This window comes from Mustela nigripes, chromosome 2 (assembly GCF_022355385.1).
Source record: "Mustela nigripes isolate SB6536 chromosome 2, MUSNIG.SB6536, whole genome shotgun sequence".
NCBI lineage: Eukaryota > Metazoa > Chordata > Mammalia > Carnivora > Mustelidae > Mustela > Mustela nigripes.
Window position 1 is genome coordinate 142,598,900 of NC_081558.1, and position 24,279 is coordinate 142,623,178.

Here is a 24,279-nt window from a genome sequence, read left to right on the forward strand (position 1 = left end):
GCCTATCAAAATACGGATAAAAGAAAACAAAAATGGTATGAAAGTTGGGGATGATGTGGAACTAGGAGAAACATAAAGGCGTGCCCAAAAAGCAAGCTAAGCTAGAGGTGGTGTGTAGCCGAGGGGCAGGCTGATGACTAGGGTGTCAGGAGCAGACCGCAGAGGCGGAGCGGGGCAATGCAATGTCAGTGCACTGCAGCCAACTGCCAGGAAATGCTGCTTTGAAGCCACATCAGAGAGAAGAGAAAGTGGAGAGAAAATAACTGTGTAGCTATAAGGTTTAAGATTTGGGCTCATGTATTTCTGATATTACTAGGTACATATTAATTACTAGGCCTCCTGTCATTCCATCTGTGAATATGTACAACCTGTAGCCATCATCCCTTCACTGTATTTACCAATGTCTAAGACCATTAGAAAAGATTTGTGGTGTGGGTAAGAGGTAGGAGGGAGAAGATTCAACTGTATTTTTTGAGCAATGTGTTACAAAGACTGAATTCAATTAACTGATTTTAAAACTTCACGCTATTTCAGAGAGAAAAAAATGTGACTATAAGGACAAATGTATCTTGGATAAAATACTACATTTGCCATTATTATCTTGTTATGCTGTTAAATCCTCATTAGGCAAGGGTAGAGAACATGGAGGCTTGGTTAATAATCAAATACATGTGGCTTATAGAAAACTCAATAGTCTTTATTTTAGAAAAACTGGGGTGCCTGGGTGGCTCATTTGGTTAAGCATCTGACTGCTGATCTCAGCTCAGGTCTTGATCTCAGCATTGTGAGTTCAAGTCCGATGTGGGACTCCACACTGGGCATAGTGCTTATATAAAGAAAAGAAAAGGGAAGGGGAGGGGAGGAGGAGGGAAGGGAAAGGAAAGGAAAGGAAAGAAGAGACTATTAGCAAAATAGTCTTTCCTTTAAGCTATTATCTGCCTTTAATAGTGTTCTCATTAGCTGAAAAATATTACCTTAAGTTGAAAGTAAGAGTGCCTCAGATTAAGTCAAAAAAGGACAAGAGTAATGTTTTAAATCTTAGAAGATTTACTTCTCCTTCAAGATAAATCCTTAAGCCTTTATTCTTCTCAAAGTCATCAGATGCTTGCGTACTAGGTGCCTGATTTGTTCCTCACATTGCTGGGCAAGCATTAAAGAAGAACTGAAAGTATCTTTGCCAATTGGCTAACAAAAAGAGGACAATGTGGTTACCAGAGACAACACACACACATACATAACACAGTGCCATACTTTATTAAACCCTTGTAAACTATCTGCACAATTTCAAAAGTTAAAGTGAACAGATATAAGGGCATGAGAATAACTTAGCCCAACAATAACTACCATCATATAGTACACAACAGAATTTGGGTCCTCCTAAGTTCCTAGGAGGTGAGGAGGGATGGTAGCAAAGTGGTTAAAAGAATGATCAGAGGATCTCTACCAGGATTCCCATCTGCTCATTAAGATTCCAATCCCATAAATTCCAGGGGCACTCTGGTACATGAATTAATACACACCTCATTTGGTCACTTACATTGCCAACCCCCATGGAGTGCCCCAGCTGGGTTAAGCTTAACTATGTTTTAAAAAAGAAAAACAAAGATTAACTATGTTTTAGATCAGCTAATGTGAACAGGCACTTTGGAGGGCCAATTCCTTCCTCCATTCTCCCCATAGTGCCCAAAATGAGTTACAGCTACACTATATAAAAAGAAGGAGCAATGATGTGGCTGAGAAAATATTCTCAGAATAATATGTCTTATCCTCTCCATCCCCTATTTCTCTCTACTTCGTCACAGCTCCCAGTCAAAAATCTCAAACTGATACTACCCACTTCACTGTGTAGCTATAAGCTGTTAAATGCGTGGTTATCACAGAACCTGACAAAAAACTAAGAACGTACAATCTTCAATAGCATCAAATGGTTCCACTTAGCACTCTGGGATTAACAAACACTTCCCCACCCCAGACCTCATTTTACCCTCTAATTCATACTTCAATTCTAAAAGGACTTTAAAATATTTCCAATCCTATTTTAATATTTACTATTTCTAAAATTAGACTGCTGTATAGTTAGTGGGGACATATAATGTGATGGTGGTTTTATTCCCTAAATGATATTAGTACATCAATGGGACATCTTAACACACTGGATTAGGGAAATATATTGGAAAAGGGCATTATCCCGATTTTTTAAAAAGTCATGTTACAAAAACCATCAAAATTATAGTGTTTATATTTTACACAAATCCCCACACTGGAGTCACAAAAACTACTTCTTCAGGACAACCAAGAATGAATCACCTACATTAGTAAGATAAACATCGTTAGGAATAAAACAAAATATTGTACTAGTATCAGAAGTTAATACAAAATACTACATTAATATTGAAGAAAAACTAGAATCTATTTGGCTATTTTTAAAAATCAATAATCTGGGGGTGCATAGTAGCTCAGTTGGTTGAGTGTCTGACTCGAGATTTCAGCTCAGGTCATGATCTCATGGGTGGTGAGACTGAGCCCTATGTTGGGTTCCATGCTCAACGGGGAGTTTTGGGGTTCTCTCTCTCTGCCCCTTCCTCAACTGCATGTGCCCTCTCTTCTCTCATTTTCTCTCTCTTGTTCATAATTAAAACTTTTAAAAAATATATTGACAATCTGGAAATTTGAAATCTAAAATTTCTTACATAAACTCTCTGGATTATATTCAGTATTTCAGTATCCTACCATACAGCTATAAATAACAAGGTTATTCTTCCTTTTAAGCAGATGATAAACATTCAAAAGATTTTTGAAAACAAGTTTTTCTGTTTTTACTAAAACTTAAATTCAAAGAAACTGATCTTGTAGAAAATCTTTTGGTGTGTGTATTACTACTCTTTTTTATTCATTATACCATTTACACCACTCTATTCTTGTTTCCCCAGTATACAAGTATTTTGTTTTTCAACTAAAGCATCAAAGTAACAGTCACTATGAAAATCCATAAATTTATATTAAATAGCTAACACAAAATTGTGTTTGTGTCTGTGCACACACACATGTGCTAAAAAGAACATAGCCTAAACAGAAAGAAATTTATGTTCACTATGAGGAAATGTGATCTACTAGGAAAAAAATAAATGTGATATATTACAGAAGGAAAAAAAGAAAACAAAGACAAAGTAAGGTTTGGGATCACTTAAAATTTTATAAAACCTGGTTTTTCCCCAGACTAACCACCATTAAGACAACAGCTAACAAATTAATAAATACTTACTAGGGACATACTATGCTTAAAAAAAAAAAATGTGTGCAAGAAGATATTTAAAATAATGTTTCAGGGCATGCAGGTGGCTCACTCTTTAAGTGTCTCCCTTCGACTCAAGTCATGGTCCCAGGGTCCTGGGATCGAGCCCCACGTCAGATTCCCTGCTCAGTGGGAAGCCTGATTCTCCCTCTCTCCCACTCCCTTTGCTTGTGTTTCCTCTCTCACTCTGTCTCTCTCTGTCAAACTAATAAATAAAATCTTTAAAAATAAATAAATAAAATAACATTTTAATTGAAAAGATGTTCAACATCACTCATCATCAGGGAAATGCAAGTAAAAACTACATGAAATCACCTCACACATGTCAGAATGGCAAAAAAATCAAAACCGAAAGAAACAACAAGTATTGGTAAGGATGTGGAGAAAAAAGAACCCTCTTGCACTGTTGGTGGGAATACAAACTGGTGCAGACACTGTGGGAAACAGTATACAGGTTTCTTAAAAAATTAAAAATAGAACCACCCTATGATCTAGGAATTGCACTACTGAGTATTTACCCGAAGAATGCAAAAAACTAATTCAAAGGGATACATGCACCCCTATGTTTTTTTGCATTGCTTACCATAGCCAAACTATGGGAACAGTCCAAATGTCCATTAACAGATGGATAAAGAAGATATGGTATATATACAGGATGAAATATTAATCAGGCACTAAATAGAATGAAATCTTGCCATTTGCAAAAAACATGGATTGAGATAGTTTAATGCCAAGTGAAATAAGTCAGAGAAAGACAAACACCATATGATCTCACTCATATATGGAACTAAAGAAACAAAACAAATGAAAAAAGGGGTAAAAAAAAAAAAAAAACAGAGGGAGAGACAGAGATATAAACGAAAAAACAGACTTAACTCTAGAGATCAGAGGGCTACCAGAGGGAAGGTGGGGGCAGGGAGTGGGGAGGGTGCAAATTGAGAAGAAAATAGGGAAGGGGGATTAAAGAGTGCACTTTATCATGATGAAAAGTAAAATGATATTTCAATATCTGAAGTCAATTCTAAAAGCAAATATTTGTTAGGATAAACATTTTCAAATTTCAAATTTCAGCGTAGTGCAAGAATTTGGTAGATACAGAATTACTTAACATACCACCTAACCCTCTATCACCATCTAGTGGCAACGTTCATGAAACAGCTCAAGAAAACCCGTGCCCTGTATACAGCATGTACAGGGCTTCCCCTTCCCTACAGCCATCTTCAGCGCTATACACACACACATACACACACACACACACACACACACACACACACACACACGGGAAAACAAAAACAAAAACAAAGACAGTCCTGGAGCTGCCTAGAAAAATGTACAATGGAAATGTCTGAAAAGAGTAATTAAGACCTACAAGAATTTATCTTACAGAAGTAAAAAGGACAAAAGCTAAACAGGCCAAAATGCATGAGATTTTATGGGAAAACATTACAAATTATCTATTCTTTCCTAATTTTCATGCAGCAAAATTTTCGATTAAACATAATTTACCTGTGGTTTCAAAAGTACGAAAAATTGTATTAGAGTTCAAGAGGAAAAAATGTCAGTGTTAAAATTTTTAATTTATTAAGAAACTCTGGGTATTAAAATGCCAACTGGTGTTCCAAATGTTAAGTTTCTCTTATAAATCATGATGAGATAAGAATCATATAAAATGACAAACAAAGCTGTTTGTCATTTTGGTATAACAAAGCTGTTAAAGCACATACCCTTTTTTTTGTTCTCATTTGAAAACTCCAGATATGGACTTAAATTGGAAATTCCTTTATTTCAAACAGTTTCACAGGCAAACATTCTTAATACAAGTAAAGTGGCCAACTTCTCTTAATAATGTTGGAGAATACCCAGTGGTTACAGTCTGGCCAATATCTGCAGCCTCTCTCAGAAACAAGCCTAACTTGTCTGATCAAATCAGCCTAACTTGTGAGCAAAGGTCCAAAATAGTCACCAGATTTCCCAGAACTTCCAACTCTATGTCTTGGTTTAGATATTATAAATAAGAATTTCCAACAACACTCTGGACTTATCTATATACATATGCAGACAAACACACTACACGTGTAACTAGAGCTAACAGACTTGGCATAATGTGACTCAGCCCCTTAAGCTGTGATGGTATTATTTCAAGATCACATTCACTGCTTAAGATCGTTATCACTAGCCTAAACCAAAATATCTTCAATAACATTGAAAGCACCTGTCAATTACCAACCATACCTCTAAGGGTTTTTCAAAAAGCCTAAACCATATTGTGTGTGTCTTCACATTTTTACATGTTGTTTTACGCAGCCAGAGAAATACCACCATTAAACACATTGGAAGAATGAATAAATATAAGAAAATGTGTATCAGGCTGAACATTTACATTATATAAATTTGAAATATCTAGATCAAAACTTCTAAACCTCATCAAACCTAATGTATTCCTTTTGCAAATACAACTCAACATATTTTTAGCACACAGATATAGAAGCCATATATAATATTATCTATGTACACATACAATTGCAAACACACACACACACACAGACCTCACACTGCATGGTAGCGTGGGACCATAAAAATAACTGTGCAAAACTGAAACTGTCCAAAGCAATTTTAACAATCAACAGAAAAATTATGATTGATTTATAATATTTTTAAAAATGTGTCTAAACATTAAAAATGTTCTTATTGATGGTTTTAAATATATAGGAAATGATAATACTAGTAAATTTAAAACACTGGAAATATTGAGAATTAAAGTGTTTTATTTCATTGTTAAAAAAAAAAAACTTTAAGGGTAGTACTTGCCCTCTCACTATGTGATTTACAATACAGAGTAACCATCTTTTCCTATGCCTTGTAGAACTGTGACCTTCCTAAGTATGAGTAGCTTGCAACATTTTATCCTTTGAGCTTTTAAAATTATTAATTATAGTTATTCCTGCTTTTTTGAAAGTTTCCATTATAGCACTTCACTTTTATGAAAGACATCCATTAGTATCTATTCTTGCTTACCAAGGGAAATCCAAAGAGGATTTTCACTTTTACGATAAAAAAGGTATATAGCAAAAAGAGCATTCAGAGTTCATTTTGCTTCAAGCCATTACAGAGGCAGCAAACCCCGAGCAGTGAGAATGGTCCCAGCAAGCTCTTTCCCCCAGGAACTACACTCAGTGTCACGCCATGCTGGTTCCGAACGATGTCTGTGAGCATCTGTGCTTTATCTCAACTGATTTTGTGCACCCCTCAGCAAAATGTATCCTGAAGTATCAGAAAAGCCTCAAGAGACACCATTTTTTGAGTCTGGAAATGCCCAAGAATTTTTCCATATACATTAATGGTAACTGCTTCTTCACTTTATGTCATTTCAACATCTAAAAGGAACACTCTGGTGGGGGAAAGCCGTACTTCGGAGAGTTCCTTTCTGTGAAGTTTCTTGCCAGCCTCACTTGCTCTGGGACATCTCTTCATTTATATCACCAACACTTTTTCTTTGATGTCAGTAAGATCACGTGCACTAAGTTGCTCTAGCTGCATCCGAGAGGCTCCAAAATTCCCAGTCAGCGATGGCATCTAGAACTATTCACATTTGATTTGATTTCATGTCCAGCTTTTCATTTCTTTGCTGCTCTTTCATCTGTGTTGGTCAATGCTCACTGGTGATTACCCAATTTTGTAGAATGTCATGAGGTTTATCTCAAACAAACAAGGAGGCAACAACACAACAGCACACTTTGCTGCCTGGGCATGAACCAAGTAAGACACATGCAATTAACAGTCACTGACAGAATTTGAAAGAAGTGACATGACTGGTCACTGACTGGGAATGCATGTGTACTACTTATAGGAGAAATAGCGGATTGTAGAGCTAGCAGCCAAGTTTATAGCTCATAAAAGCACTCACGTTAATATACTGCTGTAATTGAAATTTGAAGAATGTGGCTGGGAAACTGGCATTAACTAAGTCGTGATAATTCAAATAAGTGTATGTCAGAACTATCAAACCAAGGACTGCCTGCTCGTGTGTATATGTACGTGTGACGATAATCATAACCCTAAGGAAAAATAGAAAAAAAAATAAAATCATGTGTAATTTAATATCAAATATTAATCCATTCAACACAGACGCTTGCTTGCATCTGTCTATATAATTATGTGAATTCAATAGCTATAAATGTTACTTGCAACCAAATGCCACCTACATTATTACCACTGGTGATGTGGCTTCTAAAATCATATATAATTTTTGAGCAGATTCCCAAAAAATAGAGAATTTATGTTCTTGGGTAAGTGGGCAGTATATATTAAAGCAAAGATACTTTATATGAAAAACACATAAATTAAGGGCTCAGATCTTTTTTATGAGGTTTCTCACTCATGGGAAAGTTTAATGGGCTATTCCCACAAGAAGCATGGAGCAACTCTTCGCTGTACAAAAGACTGCTTTATACTTTGTAAGATACCAAGCATCTATGGCCCTTCCACCAAATACTGAGACAAAAACAACTCCAATTTTGACAAAGTAGCCCCCTCTGTAGTACTGTCTACACTGAGAACCCTGATCCATCATCCCTGAAATGGGATGGATCCATCCACCCCTGAAGCATCAGTGGACAGAAACAAGAATATGTCTAAGGTTTCATCAGTGTAAAAACCCAGGCCTCTAGATACCAGTAAGGCCTAAGTAAATTTGGAAGGGATACAGTATTAGTCATAAATCAATAAATAATAAGACAATCTTTTTTATTCTCATTTCTTCATCATCAAAAAACAGTAAAAAGATTGATTCTTATGAAGTCTGCATGCAAGCTTCATGAAGAGCCTGCTTCGATGTTGAATGTATTCTCTGCAAATACTATGAAAGACAGCTATAAATACCACTGAGAGCCCAAAAACAACAGGTTAAAAATAGAGCAAGAAAGGGCATCTGGGTGGCTCAGTGAGTTACCTATCAGACTCTTGATTTCGGCTCAGGTCATGATCTCAGGGTTCTGAGATCGAGCCCCACGTTGGGACTCCACTCTGGGTGCGAAGTCTGCTTATAAGATTCTCTCTCTCTGCCTTTCCTTCTGCCTCTACCTCCCCTCCTCCTCTCTTTAAAAAAAAAATTGATAAAATAAAGCCTGATGATTCATAGACCTGTAACCCTGGGGCAAATAATACATTATACGTTAATAAAAAATTTAAAAATAGATAAAATAATAATGATCAAAGCTTATAATAGAGTATTTCCCCAGTCACTGTCCCAAGTACCTGACATAAAATGTCTAGTCCCCACAACAAGAAGTAAAAATTATCTCCATTTTACAGGTGACAAAACTGAGCCATACCACCTAAAGGAATATATGGCTGGGAAGTGAAGGGATGGTAGCTGGTTAGGAAGCCAGGGAATCCAAGCTGCTACCTAGACTGCATCCCTTTCTCTCCCCACCTCAAGAAGGCTCCTTACCCCTTGAACCCGTTAACAGTACCATCATGCACCCAGCACCTGAACTGTAAAAATGTGAGTCATCTCATGCACCCCTCCTTCCCTACACCCAATTCTGCCCATCTACCCTCAGATATGGACGGTCCAGGCCTCTGTCCCGCCTGGCCCTGCGCTCAGCTTAGCTCAGACCCAGAGGGAGGCCCTGTGGTCTTGGAGACAAGCAAGGATTTGGGAATCAGGACCTAGATCTCAACTGTGTGCCACGCTGAGGGAAGAAAATAAACAAACTGCAGGACTTTAAACTAATGGCCCTACTGCTAGAGGCTTTGAGTTTCCTGCTCCTTCCCAGCCTCTTGCATACCATTTTCTAGTACTTTTAACACTGATTAGTTATTAATGAAATAAAAACAGCAAACATTTATTGGGTACTCCCAATGCACTAGGCACTGTTCTTAGTAGTTGACCTGGAATCCACCCATTTCATCCTCTAGACAAATCTTTGAGGACGCACCTGCACTACCCCCTTGTTAGAAAGGAAGAGGGTCAGTAATGTTCCCAAGGTCATAGAGTTCACCAAGGCTCTTTCTGGGGTCTAGACTCTCCCAGTGTGACTCCAGAAGCTCAGGATTTAACTATGGCTTGATAATGAAATGAAATACTTCAAGCTATTACTGATACTACTGAAAGCCTTGCTAATTATTATGCTACCAAATGCAATTAACAGAAATAAACTACATCAACACTGCAAATAAGGCTGCGCTTTACGTTGAAAAGTTCTCTCAACCAAAGACTCAATAATTTCTCTAATAAGCATGAACGATAATACCCACTATTAAGAGAACATCAAGGGAAGCCACCAACTATGCATATCTGATCATTTCATTCTCTTAGAGTTAAGATGAGCATATCACTCATGTCAAGACTGGGAAACTTTTGAGGGTGAAAGTATCACTGATGCGGCACAGCAGTGTGGGCAAACCAGGATATATGGCCCCCACACTCATGACATAGAGGAAAACTGGTGTCTGTATCAGGATTGTGCTAGTAGTTGAACAAGCAGCTGAGGACAAGGAGAAAGAACTCGAGGAATCCAGCCATCTCATCTATGAAAAGCCCCACTGTGAAGCTCCTTCCACCCAGTTTACTAACACAAACTGAACCCCTGGATGTTGAATTCGCAACTATTCAACAAAAAAACCTTTAATGGATACTTCCTGGGAGTTTGGGTGGTGGTTTCTAGGTCAGTACTCTTGGCTAACAGTTTTGTGTAATACCACAAAAAAGAACCCAGCCCATTTTGCTTCCTGAAGGAACACATTATCTAATTCCAGTCTAAATTCTCTCTATCCTCCACAGCAAAACCACCATGGAGCTTTCCCACCACTATCAGCTACTAAGAACAAAATTTATGATTGGTAGGCTTTCGACAGATTGTAGAGATGGAAGAGGCCTTCACCCTTCTGAGGCACAGGCCTCCATGGAGACAATAAACAAACAGGCAGGGCAGGAGGCAGAGCCATAAGAGGGCCCAGATGTGGGCTATCTTCCACAGCAGGACTAGATAAACTCCACCTGCAGGAAGTCTGGGATGCTCTGGCAAAAACACTGAAGCCCCACCCTGTTCAAACAGAAAATACGTGCCCAGTTAGCCTTCCAGTCACGATTAAGTTAAACCAGTGTAACCACATGTCCTCATTCAACTGGCCTCATGATCCTTGAGGATGATAAGGCAGCAGCAAGAACGAAACAGAAATTTGCCCTCACTGATTCTTTCTCCTGATTATGCCAACTGCTTCATACAAAACAGCCTAAGAATCACCGCTGTGCTCAAATTATTAACTAAGGAGAGATCCAACTCTCTACAGCATTAATTGCCTAAAACCACAAGGAAGTTCTCAGTCTGGCTGCCAAAGAAATTAAATCGCCAGAGATAACCACACAGCCCTCACCCAGTCCCAAGGTACAAACAAGTGTGCTTAGCTAACATCAGCATGCTGGACAGAGAAGACTGATGCCACATAATTTCTGGTGCGGCCTGCTTTGGATGAAAAATGGGAAAAAGAAACTGCACATGTGATCACCGGGAATACTTCCTCTGACTTCAGTTACCCTCAGCCAAATTCTCTGAAGATTGCCCACAAAACCTTCCCCTAAACTGGCTAGGACGAGCACCTCCCACACCCACCTCAGCCTGAACAAGTGGCATCTGTTTACTAGAACTCTGGGAAAGTTTATCTAGTAGAAATGAAGTAATTCTCTACATTCGCAAGCCTCATTCCTGCTCCGTGATTCCACTCTCAGTGATTTCTCAAGGCTCATTTTTCTAACTTGTTCTAACAATTTCCTAAAGAGCTGAGCAGTTAGAACCCTAAATCAAATACACAGTCTTATAAATCCTCTCAATTATCTGATCTGGGATGAATAAATAAGCAGATCAAGGGTTCAGAAACCTATTAAAAAAAGAGCTCAAAAATGTATAAGTAATGACATAATGCCTCTGGAATAATATCATTTAAAAATGCTCACAGCCCTTGTTTATAGATTAATTATATCATCTCACTTATTTTTACCTACAGGATCAGAGCCTCCTATAGGGATATTCTCTGCCTCCCCATGTTTTAGTAACATAAATTCACTCAACACACACTTGTGAGTGCCTAATACAGTAGTGGGGACTGGGAATACCAAAACAAGCCAACAAAGACAGCCACCACAGCCCATTCTAGCCTGACGGGTTATAAAAACACAGACCACATGGGATGAATACTACCACTACCGAGGCATCAGGAACATTTCCGGAGACAGTGACAGTTGGGGCAAGTCTCAAGAGCAGACAGAAGTAGTACGATAATTATGAGAAATGGTGCTCTGCAGAGATGCAGAGATCTAAAAGAAAATGCCCTCTTCTACTTCCCCATTACCTTTCCAAGAAACTATACAGAGAAGAGGAAATATACGCACTGAAATTTTTGTTTTTATAACAGTTAAAGTTCTCAATTTTAATTCTTTGCTAATAACATCAACTGAAATTCATTCCTTTTGATTCTTAAGGTTAAACATAGTCTAACACTAGCAACACAGAAAATCTGTTTGAGCACTTCAACTAATTGGGATAAGGTATTCAACACATGACTCAACATAATTGCCCACCCCAAAGTGTGGTTTTGTACAGTGTCTACAAAATATGTAAATATTGTGTATATCAATATACCTTATAAACTGTCACTTCTGTCATCCTACCAGAAGGTGGACATATTATACCAAAAGTTTGTCTTCATTATAATTCACAAAGATAAATACACAAGTACCAAAAATTCCTGTACCTATCACTCATTTTGAGAGGTTTAAAAAAAAAATTGTTTTAAAATAACACTAAGTATGTTTTAATGGCATAATTCCTATCACTGCGCTACTCTCGATCGATGCATGGACCTTGGCAGGACTTAATACTTCACATAGAGAAACCCAAAAAGGCATGTCTGTACTCAGGTTTCCTGACAGACTGTACTTTTTTTTTTTTTTTAAGATTTTATTTATTTATTTGACAGGCAGAATTACAAGTAGGCGGAGAGGCAGGTAGAGAGAGAGGAGGAAGCAGGCTCCCTGCTGAGCAGAGAGCCAGACGTGGGGCTCGATCCCAGGACTCTGGGATCATGACCTGAGCCGAAGGCAGAGGCTTTAACCCACTGAGCCACCCAGGCGCCCCCAGACTGTACTTTTTAAAACAATCATCAGTTATTTTACTACAAAAGATTCACGGCATCTTCAATTAGGAACTCTTCAGCAGGACAGTTAGGATCCTCCACATTATGCTTAACCCCACCCTTGCTGACTTTCCATCCACAGTATCCTCCCCTGCACTGTTTTGTGTGTTTTTTTTTTAATCCCAGATTGAATTTCACCCCATTCTGTAAACAAAAGAGCCATATAATAAGAACCAAACACCATCTCCTTCACAGATTCTTTTAGAGAGCCACTTCCAAACTCACTTCCTATAAATATCTCTGTAAATTCATTCATATTGAGCCTTGTACTAAAAATCTTCTGTTATTCTCATCTCCACATATTCCTCGATGTCCAGTAGACACCTGCATGGACTCACACATCCCAAACCCACACACAATCATGAATCACTTGCCAGCAAAAACTTTAACTTTTTTTTTTTTTAAATGATATGACCCAGTAAATAGCTGCTATGGTTAAAATGAACTCACTGAAAATGTTCATTATGATCTAAAGGCCCATCCAGAGGGAATAATTAAATAAATTATGGACTACTACAGAGCTATGAAAAAAGAATATGAAATTTCTATACCAGGCTACCAAGACAGCAAGTCAAGAAAAAGCAAAATACACAGCTTGTCTTACCATCCAATGACACAAATGAGGAAAATCTGGGATAAAGCAATAGCAATGAAGTCTTTTTAATACTTGCTTAAAAGATTTTGGGGTAAGGAACAAAATAGGACAATTATAGAACCAAGAAGTAAGAAAGTCAGCTTTTAAGGGCAGTTGACAACAGGCTGGATGGAAACCGACTGGAAACAATAACAGACATATCTGGGGATTACGTGTGTTAAGCCCACTCTATTTGTAGTACGAATACACAAGGGATGTTTATATATAACCAGTCTCTCAGCAGTGACCGGTCAGATTCCAGCCTGGAAGCAGTGCTGAAGAAAGGAAATGTATGTGCGTCTGTGAGCATGTGGAGTGGGTGGGGATGGCCCTCGACTTCTGGGTATTTGAAGGTTCTGAGAAAAAGATCAATCAGAATGAAGTCCTATAGTACTTTAATCTTAGGGTTCCACAAAATTAAATGGGAAGGGGTTGCAGAAACATAGAATTATGTAGCATAAATCAAAACAGCACAGAAGAAAACACTATTTTATCTTTTCTTGTTTTATTAAAGATTTGAGACAGTAAGTGGACACACACACACACACACAGAAGCGGTGGGGGAAGGGGCAGAGGAAGAGAGAGAATCTCAAGCAGGCTCCAAGCTGAGTTCTATCATGCCAAGCCCCTGTCTTGGGACTTGAGCCCATGATCCTGAGATCAGGCCTCAGCCGAAACCAAAAGGTGGATGCTCAGCTGAAGGAGCCACCCAAGCATCCTTCATTTCTCTTTTTGATAGTGAGTGCTGAAAGCAGGGAACATGACCTCTAACTATTTATTATATATTATTATTAATATGGTTATTTTACTTTAATTTTATATTGAGTCTGGTATCCAATGTTGAGTAAAGCTTATTATGTGTGTTGCTAAACATAACAAAACATTTAATGTTAAAATACGTGAAGATCTGATCAATAGTCTGTCAGGATAAAATGCTTTTGCAAACATTAATAAGACATTTATTTCCAACTGCAAGAGAAAAATGTGTACAAGATAATCTTCATATTGAAAAAAAAAAAGATAATCTTCATATTTGAACATATCCACAAAATGCCCAGCATAGACCTCAAAGAAATACAAAATGGTGGCAGGGACAATTTGCAATACTGCATTGAAATATCTGAGTCATCCACAAATAAGCTCCCTCCACACACTAGGACAGCTAAGGCCAATTTTTCAAAATGTGGGTGACATAGTGAGGGGCACAAAAAAGGGAAAATTCCGCTCCTAAGACTTTGCTGCTAAGAAGAGCGAGTAATGGCAGACAGGGTAAGAACAGATTTGCATCCAGTGGGGGAAAAAACTGATGAGAGAACTGATCTAAAATATAAAACTAAAGGCCTCAAGAGAAGTCAAACATCATTGTTTTTGTTGCATAAGCCCCTTTCAATCCTCTTCCTTCCTCTTTGGGTTTCACCTAATCTTTGGCTGCTCTAGTCTTACTCACTAGGTGTCTGAATTCTCTTTGTCACTATCATCACCCTACTGGTACTCTGATCCTTATTAAAATTCTGCTCTCAGGCCACAGGTCTGCATGGCTCTCTAAAACTAGAGCAGCTACTGAGGAGGCATCCCGGCAGTTGGAATGAGCTGAACAGACAAAACAGGCTGGGAGGTAAGGCATCTGCCCAGAAGAGGAAATGTTCCTCCAAATGTTATAAAATTGCAGGTTCCTAAACAGAAAGGCAGGGAGGCACACACATGGCCATGTCTCAGAATTATGTGAACACATCTGGAAATACAGATTCCTGGGACACCTGGGTGGCTCAGTTGGTTAAGTGTCTGACTGTTGGTTTCAGCTCAGATTATGATCTCAAGGTCACTAGACAGAACACCGTATAGTGTTAGGCTCCCCAATGAGTGGGGAGTCTGCTTGAGATTCTGTCTCCCTCTAAGCACACCTTACCCCACCCCCATTTAAAAAAGAAAAAAAGAAAAAAAGATTTCTGAGCCGAAAACACAAGGATTCAGATTCGGTTCCTCTGAAGCAGGGTCTTGGAATTTGCATTTTAACGCTCCCCAGGTGATATTGATGGCCAGTCAGATATATAAACAAGGACTTCAAAAGAGTTGGAACTGCTCAGAGTTCCTAGGGAAGCAGAGGGTAGAGAGGCCTATCCAGAGGCCTAGGGGGAAGAGGCAGCAGCTCTGCATGTCTCCTTTCAAAGTCTCTCCCAAGCAGGGAAAGAAGAAATCACAAGACCTGGCCTCACCACTCTCTCAGTAAGGGCCTATGGCCAAAAAACCTATGAAGGCAGATAATCTATCTTGAGACATGCAGTGTTAAGAACACAAGATGAGGGGCACCTGGGTGGCTCAGTTGGTTAAGCAACTGCCCTCGGCTCAGGTCAGGATCCTGGAGTCCCTGGACTGAGTCTGGCATCGGGCTCCCTGCTCGACAGGGAGTCTGCTTCTCCTGCTGACCTTTCTCCACTCATGCTCTCTCTCTCATTCTCTCTCTCTCAAATAAATAAAATCTTAAAAAACAAAAAACAAACAAACAAAAAAAAAAACTTTAAAGGAATGCAAGATGAACACATAATTTACTAAGTTCTTCTTGGAGACTTACATGTTCATCTTCCAGCAATTCCAAGGCAAGTACAGCCTTCACTACTGCCTCTACGACTTGGCCTGGCCCCTGCCGTCCTTACCACATGCACCACTTCATCTGGCTGCCATCACTGTCTGTACACTCCTCATCTCACACTAAAATTCTGGTACATACCATCAGCAATTTCTGATGAGAAAATATACTTTTCCTGGGTTCCCAGCACATAATGTCCCAGTATACCCGACTCTCAGATGCTTCATGGATTAACGAATCTGTGCTCAGTGTTCATCTGGTTCTAGGAAACACCTAGAGTACTGAAGAAGGAATCCTAAACTCGGGCTCTGAAGTCCAGTCCTGCCACCTCCTGGCTTGGACAACTTAAGTTTTTGGAGGCTATATTTTCTCATCTGTGAAAAGGCATAGTTAACCCTCAAAATGTTCCCTTGTAAATTGGCTGTAGAAGGATCTACAAAGAAAGTGCTCCTTCATTGAGCAAGCGTATCTGGGTTCCAATCCAATCCTTGACAATGAGTATTCATGGAGTCTCCAGCTTGTCACCTTTGCCCTGTCACCTGCCCCTATAATTACAAACAGATGGCCCAGACTGGCTTACCACGAGCCAAATGCAGTGCGGTCAGGTTTTGTTTGTGCCCACCAGACATTAGGCTTACATTGATCTGGCCAAGTCTTAGATTTAGGAAGGGAGTGCAAAGTCAGGAGAGACGTGGAATTGCGGGTAGGAGCACTGCTCTGAGAGCTGCTCCATCAGCTTCCAAACCCCAGCTCTAAGAAGTCTGGACCTAACTCACTCTGTGCCTCAGTTTCCTCCTCTATTAAGAAAAAAGGTGAGGGGGATGTCTGGGTGGCTCGGTTGTTAAGTGATTGCCTTCAGCTCAGGCCATGATCCCAGAGTCCTGGGTTGAGTCCCACATTGGGCTCCTTGCTCAACAGGGAGCCTGCTTCTCCCTCTGCCTGTGTTCTTTCTCTGACTAATAAACAAAATCTGAAGGAAGGAAGGGAGAGAGAGAGGGAGGAATGGAAAGAGGAGGTGAGGGGGACAGTAGCTCACGGAGTTGTGAGAACTCAGGGACTTTAAACACATAAGGTGTTCAGAACAGTGCACACAATCAACACGGAAGTTTCTGATGATACTGGCTCATCCACTGGACCCTGACAAGCTCTGACCAAGTGGCAGCTGACCCTCTGGGTGGGCCATGAGCTCTCTACTTTACAATTCCTTAATCTCTGGGGGTCTCAGACAGGATCTATGTCACTTATCTAGACTACCAGCCATCACATGACCACTTATATTGTACGATCTCTTTGGCCTTGGACTTAGCAAGAACTGGTACCAGGAAGAAAACAATAAGCTCCAGTGAATTTAAACTTCCTCCCAGTCATACTCCGTATCAGGTACGTGAGCACTCCATGGTGAATGCAAAAAGCTTGAAAGCACAAGGACAATTAATGGGTGCTTCTGAGACCATGAGGACATTTATACCTCCAGGTATAAATCAGAAGTCCTGAGAGCTGCAGCTAGGAGAATGTGAACGCCGAATCTTCCATTAAATCAGCAGGTTTCGGGGCGCCTGGGTGGCTCAGTGGGTTAAGCCGCTGCCTTCGGCTCAGGTCATGATCTCAGGGTCCTGGGATCGAGTCCCGCATCGGGCTCTCTGCTCAGCAGGGAGCCTGCTTCCTCCTCTCTCTCTCTCTGCCTCTCTGCCTACTTGTGATCTCTCTGTCAAATAAATAAAATAAAAAATCTTTAAAAAAAAAAAAAAATCAGCAGGTTTCCATCTGAAGGACACTGTACTGTGCCTGGTAATAACCAGCCTCTGACGGCTAGTCCTTACCTACCTGTATTTCCCCACGACAGCCCACTTCAGCTGAAACCAACAAGCCTCGAGACTGCGCACACACAGGTGTTCAAAGCCCCAGCAGTACGGACAACAGCAAGAACTGCATGGGCCCCCGGGGGGGCCAGAAGAATCAATTCCTCACACAGACCAAAGCTGGAAACCTAAAACCATCCGTGGGTCCCTTGGGGCCTCTGCTCAGCGTATTAAGTGACTATTTGTGAGTGGGGGACGAAATAAGAAAATATGCTTCATGAGGAAAGAGACTTGGGTCTGAGAGGGTCACAGCTCCATTTCCAGAATCTGGAACACCACCTACCACATAGTAGGTACACACAAAGTATCTACAACAGGACCCGGTTTATCATAAGCACATAAATAAGTAAGAACAATTATTGTCTAACTGCTCATGTATATGAAATCCAGATTTTGTGAGTTAAACCATGAACCCATGATGTGGCAATGGAACAACCCAAGTGAACACACCTGAACTGTAGCAGCCTTCTACAGAGCTCTAGGGCACATGGTTTTCTTTCTTTATTAATCTGGTTCTAAGTCACACACTTTTTGATGGGGCCTTTGTAGCCCAATTCTGAGGCTTCCAAATCTAAATGCGCAATCTTACTCCCTAGGAGAGATACTGGAACACTCTTCAGGACATGACAAACTAGACGATATAACTTCGACTAAAAACTGGAAGCAGCGCCTGACTTTTGCTTTCAAAACAGTAACATAATAAGCAGCACACACTAAGCAAAAGGTGAACAAATGACTCCCGATCTGTCAGTAATGCTCAAACATGGAAAAACTAATGTGGGGGAAAAAATGGCCAATACAGTACCTCTTATCTAAGAGATTTGGCCACTGATGTCGAAATGCTTATTTACTCAAATGTTAATTCTGCGTTTCCAGGCAGCCCCAATACCCACTTGTTTGTGAACAGTGCATACCACTGGGTGGCTGCTGACTGCTTCCTCCTGGAAGGGGCTTTCAGACAGAACCACTTCTTACCTGCCTCACTTGCCCATTGTCCATTCTAGACCTTGTACTATATCACAAGTTGACGTGTAGTTTACAAGTTTACAAAGAAAACTACTTTAGATTGTCGTCTGACTGTTCATTTGCCAAATGATGTGGGGATGTTGAAAAAAGTAGGAGAAAATTTCAAGGTGGTGGAGGAGGTGGGGGGAAGACGAGGATTTTTGGACCACTGAAGGCAAAGAAGTAGCTAGCACAGAAGCCAGCCTGACACCCACAGAGATCCAAACATCTCTCTGTTTCCATTTCCCAGGCTTGAGTAAGTTCTGACAGATCAACTAAGCAGTGAGAGCAGACCGATTATTCTGTGGTTTTTGTCAAGTTCCTGATTTTCATCTGTTCTAGAAGACGAGCAGGAACTCGAGCAGTCTTAATCTGTAGCGTACATGGACACATTCTGAAATGAACGCTGTTTAACCCACAGACGCAAGGTGACGGGCAGATAAGGAGACAGCTTTGCTGTGAGAGCATGTGAGTATGTGTGAATGGCGTAGGAGAGCAAAAAGGATCTGTGAGCTGGGCAGCAACAGTGCCCAGCAACAATGGATCACCCCCATTCCCAGTAAGTCACTTTTTGTTTGAGAATGATAATTGGTTGCTATGGGATTCTATTTGCTCACACTGAGTCCAGGACCCAAATATGAAATTTTATAATTGATGACTAATTAAGATTTCCAGTTGTGACTGTTACAATATATCTGTGAGGAAGAGATGTCAAAGAAAATGACAAAAAGGTGTTTATCTGGGACAAATGTAAAAGCTTCTACATGTGTATCGAAATTGCCCCCCAAAAACTGTAAAATCAATTATTACAATACTTAAAAGTTAGTGTGAATGCTTTTGTTTACAATTGCATATATGACTGGATATATAGTTATTACCTGTGTGTGTGTGCGCGCGTGCACGCACGCATACATACACACAGGTAAAAGCTTTGATCTTTGTTGTTATTGGGATAACTTAACTCTCATAATACCTAAGAAGATAAATTATTTGCCTTTAAAGATAATTATAAACTGCAAAAACATCTCTTATGCATAGCAAAAATTTGAGTTAATGTGCTACTAATTAGGGTCTATGACTAATCAGCCAAATTATTTCAAATACTCTAAATATTATGAATTTCACGTTACACATAAGAGAATTAACACCGATCTACAGTGTGAGCATAGTCAACCAACCTCACACAATCCATCTAGTCCAGAAACATATTTTTAAGAAAGCACACCTAATGCTATGGAGAAATGAATCAAAACATTCACACTAAGTGGGGATGGGGGGGAGACACCTGTAGGGCACAGCCAGCTAAGCACCCAACTCTTGATTTCAACTCCATTCATGATCTCAGGATCTTAAGATGGAGCCCAGAATCGGACTCCATGGAGCCCGTTTAAGATTCTCTCTTCTCCTCTCCCTCTGCCCCTCCCCACTTCTTAAAAAAAAAAAAAAAAAAATTCACACTGGTAAAAAAATAAACTCCCCACACACATGTTGTAGTTTACATGTTCACCTTATTAAAACAGACTTGAAACAAAGTTTTTAGCACTAAAAAAAAAAAGAAACCACTGATAAGTTTTTAAAAATACATAATGTACTCATCAAATAGCAAAATAATAGATTTTTATAATTTTTGAACATACAAATTTTATACTTCCATAAAATCTGCATAAATACACATAAAATAGTATGCACACACATCCACAACTGGTAATAGACACAAAAACTCCCAAGTTAGCATGTCCATTATAGTGCAGTAAGGAAGAAATGAGGGGACACAAGATAGTCCAAGCATGAAAACCCAGTAACGGGAAGTAGATAGGGTGTGGGGAAAGAATTAGTGCTTGCTGAAATGTTATACTGTCCCTCTGCCACTTGAGGAAGCAGGCAGAGAGGATGTAACTATCCTGACCAAGGCCACCCAGCTGATCTCACCATGAGCCTGAGCCCTCTGAGCACATGGAAGGAGCTTGTACTCTATTCATGGAGCTCCTGAGGCCACGGGGTTTCAATCAATCCAGCCTTACCACGCCACACCTGTTCCCTCCCTTTCCACCCTCCTCCACCAATCACCCATCAGCAGGTCCTAAAATCCTCTTCAACTACTTTCATCTTCAATCATGTATTTGTAGGTAGTATCTATAATATTGTGGCTGTAAGAATGCTCCATCCTCGGGCGCCTGGGTGGCTCAGTGAGTTAAGCTGCTGCCTTCGGCTCAGGTCATGATCTCAGGGTCCTGGGATCGAGTCCCGCATCAGCCTCTCTGCTCAGCAGGGAGTCGGCTTCCTCCTCTCTCTCTCTCTGCCTGCCTCTCTGCCTACTTGTGATCTCTCTCTGTCAAATAAATAAATAAAATCTTTAAAAAAAAAAAAAAAAAAAGAATGCTCCATCCAGTATCAGACACATATATTAGGGGGCAAGTTATGCTTGAAACATAAATTACAATTATGCCTGACATCTTTAAACAATACAACTTGGGAAGAGGCAGCAATAGAAAAAGAAAGTCTCTCAAGGTCAGGAGAACTGGAGGGGAGGGAGAGGTGGACCAATTTAAAATAGCTAATGCATACACTAGGCAGCAAGGGACTAAGTAACTACCCTCTAAGAGGTCAGGCCACCAAGCTCCCTGAGTCCCAGTCCCTGTTGTAATATTCCCAGCTGATGCTGCGTCTCTGGAGGTCCCCACTTTGAGAATTACGCATCTGTAGCTGAACCCTACATTCACACTCACCTTACTAATAACACTGAGTACAATCTAGGCCAGTTCATGACGGGGCAAAATAAAGAATAAATGCTTAACAAGCAAAACCACCGTACTATCCCCACACAGTTAGGCATGACATTATTCTTGACCAGAGAAATTTTAAAAAGGAAGGAAGGAAGGGAGGGAGGGAGGGAGGGAGGGAGCGGGATCAAGGTATTTCCCATTAGATCAAAGATGCTTTCTAGAGTCAGCTGCTGGACAAAGGAATACTGTTGCCTCTAGAGTGAATTTAGGTGTTGAGGCTTCCTAAGCCTCCATCTCTATGGAAGTCTAGAAGTCACCTTTATCTCATTTCGTTTCAGCATTGCTTGAAAGTTAGGCTGGTATCAAGCGAGCTTTCTCAACGTCCCAGCTTGAAGGGTCTCTGGAATACCAAGAGCACACCAGGCCAGAGAGGAGAGGTTGAAGCCACAAAAGCTTACTCTGCCATCCTCCTTACGGGTAACCCTCACTTGCAGAAGGCTCTCTAATAAAGGACTATTGGACAATAAGGAAAGTCTCTTTCAAATGAAAATTACATCACTGGCATAAGAGTGCCAAGCCTTTTTAGGTAGAGCAGTGGTTCATAAAGTGTAGTCCCCCCAGATAAGATTCATCAACATCACCAGTGAACTTGTTAAACATGCAAATCTTTGACCCCAGAACTACTGAAGTATGAAACTTTGGGAGTGGAGCTTGGCAGTCTGTGTTTTAACATGTCATCTAGGTGATTTGCTGCACATTCAACTTTGAATTCCACTGGGTAAATGACACGTACACCCTGGGACAGGGTCAGGCATAACTATAAATAATACCCCTAACTTCAGAATATTCCTACTTCAGAAATATTCCTACTTCAGAAATGTCTTGCTGTGGACAGTAAGTTACACAGTCATTCTTATATTTAAGATTAAATACTACAAAGAGGATTCATTGGCTGGGCTCTATTTACTACTTGGGATTTCAGATTAGCTTTATTCTGTTGCTACATTCTAGTACTAAATCCACAAGTGTCCCTGAATGCTGAAAAATGCATTGCCTCATGAAAGCCAAGAGGACATGGCTAGAGAAATCAATTTCAGTAGAGGTATACTATCTTTACAAAAAAAATCACCCAAAACATTACATAAAAAGTCAAGCCTCCTGAGTACAGGATCAAGTCTCCTCCATCATATCTTTAAAAACCTTTTAGCTAAATACTCTGGCTCCTCTGCAGTCACTTTTCTTCCCCTAACTAGCACCATCGAAAACGACAAGCCTAGTAGGTTATTTACTAGCCTTATCTTTATAGTAATAATTCAGCTACCTTAATTCCCAGAAAACCCAAGTTTCCACAAAGCTTCCCACTCCACTGTCCTTTTAAAGGCAAAGTAAAATGGTCATATGCTTTTGGATCTGATCAATTTTTGATTCCTTTGAAATCCTTTGCCTTCACACAGCCTAACTTATATGGCTGGGTTTTTTTGTTCAACTCAGAAGTCTTCCATCTGCTGTTTCTGAAAAGCACTGAGGGCCATGTTCTCACCCTTCATCTCTCAGATGAGAAAATAATCACAGAGGGATGATGGCTTCTACTGGATTACATACATCTGTCATTAAAGTCACACTCTCAAAGAGAAAAAGATCAGCTATTTGGCTGCTCAGCTTGACCCACAGGAGATTGCGCACTTTGGTGTGGTCACCAGGACAAAGAATTTGAGTCTTAGCTTTCTAGGATGACACACACTGATTTTTATCTCATCCCTGGACGATAGCGACAATTCACACCAAGCCAACTTGCAACATGTCAAGTTTTCTTTTACTGTGGGAGAGATATCTGGCCAGAAAGCAGGACTCACTCACTGCTTACAGGATCTTTCCAGTGAGTTCAGCCCTAAGGTTAATGGCTGATATATGAGTTCATCTAAGGAATGCTTCCATTCTGCTACAGAGGGTAAATGAAATATTTTCATTCTAGAAAAATTTCAGTCATCCATTCATTTAGCAAACACTGATTCCACATCATGTGCCCCGCTCCATGATTCTAGACGCTAGGGGTAACTTCACAGGCAGCAGACTCCCTGACCTCATGAGGCTTACATTCTAACAGGCACAAAGACAAGCCTTGACAACTTCAATTCTTTCACCAAAGAAATGATACTTACTCAGTTATGGCAACAATCTCTGGGCATATCTTAATGTACTAGATTTTTTTTTATATATATTCTTTATAGAGATTTGAAAGGGAGCTAATCTTATCAGAAGCCAAACAACATTTATGAACTTGATCTGAATCCCTGACCTAATCTTGTTAGAAGCTGATTGATAGCTCTACGTGTACTGATGACCCCCCCCCAAAAAAGGATATGGAAAACGATGCAAAATTCAGTTAAAAATCCCAGGATTTGGCCGTAATTAATATTCTCTCTGTCCTGCCCCTGAAACTGCCTACCTATGTTTCTGCACAAGGACCTCACTGCCTCTTTCCCTACTCCAAACATCTCTGCACCCACCATTTTTATAGAAGTGAAAAAAGGAAGAGAGAGGATATGTCCTGAGATAAAAAGAAAACTTAAACTGTAAAATTAGCTGTCTTGTTTTCACTGAATCTATGAAGAGTCAAAACACAGCAGCAGGCCCCTTCACCATGCCACTGAGACAGGTAGTTTGGTGAACAACAAAAAAGGGAAAGAATTATTTTCAGAAAAGGAGCTCTCCCTTAAAACATCACTTTAGGTTAAAATACTTAATGCACCCTTACGGCCTACTCTTTTGGGGTTGTGGCAAGACTTTTATTTTTCTGAGTATGGGTCTCCTAATTTTCCTTCAAAAACCATAACATTAGCATATTGCCAGTAATGTCCAGTTTCTTCATTTATTTCAAGTAGTATGAGAATTTTTAAACACTTGGGAAGCCATGTGAGTAAAAACCAAACAAAACCCAAAACAAAATAAGAAACCCAGACCTAGATTCTTACGTGTCTTTTCAGATTTTG

General features: G+C 40.1%; 1 protein-coding gene across 1 annotated transcript in view; it reads right to left on the bottom strand.

Annotated features, from left to right (window-relative positions):
- Positions 1–24,279, bottom strand: part of MED12L (mediator complex subunit 12L) — a 323,861-nt gene that overhangs the window by 123,825 nt on the left and 175,757 nt on the right. The gene's annotated exons all lie outside the window — the stretch shown is intronic.